We start from the raw sequence: 4,184 nt of genomic DNA, 5'->3' as shown, positions 1-4,184 counted from the left end.
ATTTTGAGGAACTTCCGAAAACGCACTTTTCTGAAGGATTAAAAAAACTTTAAAAGCGATTGACCAAGTGTATAGAGCTCCAAGGAGATTATGTTGAAAAATTAAAAAAAAATTACCCAAAAAAAATTGTTTTTATACTTCATTCTAAGGACTTATTGAACTACCCTCGTAAGTATGTATTCGTAATACGTAAATTTAGATTCGATTCGTAATATTCGTATGGAAAAACGGTATAGGACTTATGGTATCGCCTAAGGTATTGACTTAAGTATCGAAAAACGGTATAGGACTGTATAACTCTTCGGGGAGGAACAGAACTCTCACCAGATCACCTGAAAAATTTCCTTATGATTTTACAATATTCAAAACGCTGTAACAATGATCAATACAGAGCTCAACAATGAATTTCTCGTTGAAATTTACTTCAGGAATTACACTGATATCTAGGAAAACTTTGCTAATTTCAAATAACCTCTAACTGACCTTGACCGTTACAATTGCCCTATGACTTGGGTACATACCTGAACGTAAAATTTTCCGCTCTATCGATTGCAGATGTAAAAAAGTGGGGTTTCCATTGAAAAAAACAAAGCTGACCTTCAAAATGTTATGAACGTCAACTTCAAGCTCAAAATGAAGGTCACCATTAAATTCCTCGTTGAAATTTATCTCAGGAATTACACTGACCTCTTGGAAAACTTTGTTAATTTCAAATAACCTGTAACTGACCTTGAACTTTACAATTGACCTATGACTTACTTACGTACCTGAACGTAGAATTTTCCGCTCTATCTATTGCAGATGTAAAAAAGGTTTCCCTTTAAAATAATAAAGTTGATCATCAAAAAGCCATAAAGATCAACTTCGAGGTCAAAATGAAGGTCACTATTAAATTCCTTGTTGAAATTTACTTCAGGAATAACCTTTACTTTTTTGAAAAATATTTTATATGAGGAAATATCTAACCGACCCGGGACTTTTTAGACATCTTGTATATTATATTATATGATATAATATATTATGAAATTTAGACTATTTTCTATTATGATATTTGAAAATAACACAAATAATTATAGGTATAATTTAATTTCACATGAATAATAGTTCGTTGTGATTAGTAAGAATGAATTAGGATTTACGTCTAGAAGGAGTGAATTTCACGATTTTCCCAAATTATTTTTTCTTCCCCCAGGCGCAAAAGTGCATGTTCCGCAGACACATGTCAGGATCGAAACAGTGGTTTTTGTCAAGATACTATATATGATGGAAATATGCTAAGCTGCCATTTTGGTTCCTCGCCAAATTCGAAATCGCTAACTCGATATTGAATTATATAAATATATTAACATAATATAGATTATTTATTTTAAAATTATACTAAAGCGTTTTTATCAATACATGGGGGTGTGCTGAAGTTACGATCATATGATTTATTAAATAAATAGTAACAATTAATAAAATAACAAGAAATTATATGTCAAAGATTAAAACAATACTTTTCCAAGAGTTTATTATGATAGCTATTTATATTTTACATCATACGTCTTTTTTTATTTGCGTGGGTTAACGTGTATCGTTCTGTAGAAAAACGGCTCCCTAACTTACTGCCTACTGGAATACAATTTGCTTTAATATATCAAAAAACCCGAGTGCGAAGCCATATACGGCCCAACATTGACCCATAGTCGGCAAAAATATTGCCGAAGCTCGACTGCCATCATTGCGCCAATGACGGAATGATAACTATGGCCTTGAATTGGTAGCCAAGGCGTGGCTGCCATTTTCGGCTCAAAACTGGATACCAATATCGGACCAACTTAACAGGCATATCAATACAATAATTTTTAAATTTATAATCTAAAACGATTACAAGTTTTCCTTGCGTAATATTTCGTTTTTTTCTGTTGTAGACTACTTTCAAAATTTCTGAATTACATGAAATGTAATTTTTCATAAACAATAAAAAAGTTCAATAACAGAACTTAGAAATTTTATCGTGAACTTTGACAATTTCTCAATACATTTTTTTTTAGATTTTCTTACATTTTTTTAGGTGCTAAAAGTAAGATTCGGCGCAATAAAGTTCCGATGCTGGACCGAGCATAGGGGGAAGATCGGCAAATATAAGTAGCCAATACAGGCTGCCAGCACTGGCTCAACATTGGGCTTATTTAAACAAAACATGGGGTTCCGTGGTAAAACTGACACTTGGCCCAGTTATGTGCCGCCACTGGGCCAGACTTCGGCTGATCTTCATGAAACATGGTTCCCCGTACTAAAAGTGACACCTGGCGCAATAAAGGGCTGATACCTGGCCAAGAATCGGTGAAGGATCGGCAAATTTAAATAGCTAACATAGGCTGCCGATACTGTCTCAACACTGGGTTGCATATTCCTTTATAATATAGTACCCTACTTTTGTGTACCGTTAGAGCCAGCGCGCGCTCTGATTGGCTGCGAAACTTTTAAGGCCGCTTGCTTTCATAGGAGTACGTATAATGAGCAAGAGAGAGGCATATAGAGTACGGATGAAACACGTTGCTGTCTGCGCGCGTTCTTCCTCGATTGCGTCGGGCTGTGAGTCTTTCTTCCAAACGCTGCGAATAATGTCGAGTAAACCATTTACCGTCGTGTCTTTGTTCAATCGTTGCTCTCTTTCTTTAAAAATATATCATCTTGTCGTTGTTGACGTTGCTATCTCTGTCTTTCTCTCGCGTGAGTAGAATTCACTATCAACTGACTTTCCTTTTGCTGTAAGTATTTCTTTTTATATCTCTTATTTTTGAAAATGTGTTTTTGCTGCTTGCTCCGTCCCGTTAAAGACCTCAGCTTTGCCTCGGCTTCATAATAGACAGGCGAAGAGCAAACACTTCCGACCCCTCCCATTACAGCAGCAAACTGCAGGCTCGGTCAACTACGTGGGATATAAATAGCGAAATTCAGCGCCATCGGCGATAGGCAGGAGAACTACAGAAGCATGCATGATTCGTCGCTATATACGTATGTGCATGCTCCTTCTTTACGTGTTTTGACTAGTAAAATAATTTAAGAAAAAAGGGTGAAAAAAGACAAAATTAAGGAAACAAGAAACGAAAAATAAGAAATGAAAGATAATTATTATTCAATTTCTCAAATGGGTACGGCACTCAGGCATATTTTTGAAAAACTTATGGGGGAATGCGGCACGGGGCGGTAGAGCTTCAGACATGGTCCGAGAGAGGCGTGCGAGATCCCAGTGAATCACTACGCATGTGCAACAGTTGCCTTCGTTTGACACTCCAGCAACTAACCACGAAGTTAATGTGAAAAAATGAATAGCAAGTTTTACTAATTTAAACTTTGCACAATTATGTATTTCTCATTTCATACCATTTCTTTAACAGTTCATAATTAACTTTTTAACAAATAAAGTTTTTTTTAGATTCGCTCAGGGTTATGAAAATTTTCGTAGCAAGAGTCGGTAGGTTCATCAATTTCATTCAACTTTTAGTTAAGAGGAGATCCACGAGGGCGCGCGTATCAGATTCTCAGGTACCCCCGTCATTCACCCTGAGTGCCGTACGCATGATTTCTCATTTGACCTTTCTCATTTACTTAATTTTTCTTTTATTTTTGTATTTTAAGTCAAAAAGATAAGTACGAGACGAGTTAGGATGTGCCAACGGCATACCCTAACAGTTTTGAGAAACAGTTTTGAGGTTATGATCTCAAACGGTGACAGCAGCAGACAACATGTGGCAGTAACAAATGACAACAATTTTCCGCGCATGCATTTTTTGCACCAATTTGCGCCATCTGCGATGGGCATGAGAACTAATTTCACTCCCCTAGCTGCCTCTTAAACCCCCGCGCCAAAGTTCTAAAAATTCGCCTTTTTCCCTCATTGATTTGACCGAGCCTGCACTGGCAGCAGCAAACCAAAGCACGTTATTGCGCGGCATTATGAGAGGTAGCCGAGAGAGCGCGCTGCCTACGTGCAGCTGTGAAAAGCATAGATATAGATATATTCTTGTGTATAGCCACCTGTCAGCGAAAGTAAACATGGAGGCGCGCAAGCGAGCACGCGACAATGCTATTTTAACAATTGTGGGTCCGGATGCAATAAGGGCACATAAAATTTTTTCGTGCGAAAACGAAGTCCCCTGGAGGCTTTAGAAAAAATTTTCGAATTTTTATTTTCAAAA

This window comes from Belonocnema kinseyi, chromosome 10 (genome assembly GCF_010883055.1).
Source record: "Belonocnema kinseyi isolate 2016_QV_RU_SX_M_011 chromosome 10, B_treatae_v1, whole genome shotgun sequence".
NCBI lineage: Eukaryota > Metazoa > Arthropoda > Insecta > Hymenoptera > Cynipidae > Belonocnema > Belonocnema kinseyi.
This window is presented reverse-complemented; position numbering follows the sequence as displayed.